The sequence below is a fragment of the Nicotiana tomentosiformis genome, chromosome 5 (assembly GCF_000390325.3).
Source record: "Nicotiana tomentosiformis chromosome 5, ASM39032v3, whole genome shotgun sequence".
Lineage (NCBI taxonomy): Eukaryota > Viridiplantae > Streptophyta > Magnoliopsida > Solanales > Solanaceae > Nicotiana > Nicotiana tomentosiformis.
Genome location: NC_090816.1, coordinates 26,804,173 through 26,805,700, shown reverse-complemented (window position 1 = coordinate 26,805,700; position 1,528 = coordinate 26,804,173).

Here is a 1,528-nt window from a genome sequence, read left to right as displayed (position 1 = left end):
GCGTTTACTCATGATTCTTGTGTTTAACAAATAGTTCATATGGCCATACAACGACGAGCTCATCGCTGGATTGCCAAATTATTACTCCTTCAGTCGAGCTATGTGGATGTCTTCAGTCCCACTTATATGTCTCGATATAGTCGAGCATCATGCCACCGATCGAGTCCTTTGACAGTTTGGTTGACGCCACATTATACCCATTCTACCCAGTTGCCATTCCACACATTACGAGCGGGATGATCGCAGTAAGGTCGACCAGACATACTTGGCCTGGCTAAAGGCCCAGATAGAGGATTGGGATTTAAGATATGGCCTGATTCCGTCATACCCTCCACATGACCGTGTTGACGGGGAGCATGGGTACATATTTTGGTATCGCTGTGTTACTCCCCTTCTGATCGGGAATCATGTTCATCGCGATGGTCGTCGGTATGTTCCATACGACTGGAGGCATGAGGTACTGGTATGTTATCTGATATACTTACTTATCATGTTACATTACTTTAACATCCTTCCTTAATTAATATATTATATGCTATGCAGGTTATTGGCTTGCATCGTTTCTACCAGTTGGGACTGGAGATGCTACAGCACGCAGGCGACGGAGCGGCAGTTATGCACAGGTTTGGTCGTCGGGTTGCTGATCTTGCTGCTTACACATTAAGAGCTGCCTGAGAGGATGCGCGGTTAGGTTACGAGACTGTGTATGTACCGTCTGAGGAGTACCATCATGGGCCACAGGTGGCCCCAGCACGTGATAGACATGGCAGGCATGGCCAGAGAGGAAAGGGTAGCCCACGTGGTCGTGGTTGTCGGTGAGGTCGGGGTCCCCAGTAAGGGGACATTGAGGCACTCGTGGAGGATATTAGAAATGATCAACCGGGTGACTACCCTGAGCCACACGATGCTCGTCATGACATGCCATCATTCAGCCTTCAACTATCATCGGGGACTTCACAATTGACCCCGTCAGCTCCAGTGTTGATCGCGGGCATCGCCATTACGCAGTATGATTAGGATCAATATTTTCCTGGTCGTCCAAAGCCATCGAGGGTTGCTGAGGATCGTGCGATAGGAGAGGTGCATAGTGGTCGACGACTAAGTTATGGCTCTTCATCGAGGGCTGTTGAGGATCTGTCAGGCACAATTAGGGAGACATCAATAATTCCTTGAAAGACTCTGACACGTTTGTAGTCAAAATTCCCCATCTTCTGCCACCATCCTTATGCAAAGTCTACTTATTAAGCTCATGTTGTGTCAACTAACGATAAGCTCCTGGTCTTCCTGCCTGATCAATTCCATTCGCCTCCTGAATTTACCCTTTTGATGATTTGTTGTATCCATCCACATTAAATCATATAAGCTCTTGTTCGGATGAGCCCGCTGGAAGTTGGACTTCAAGTTCCTAATACAGTAATGGTGGTAGTCATACGGTTCCTTCCATGCATCCAAAGTCTGTACAGAACGTAAAATCCCACCATGCTGATTAAATATTAGATAAATACCTGGATAATGCAATGACAATCAA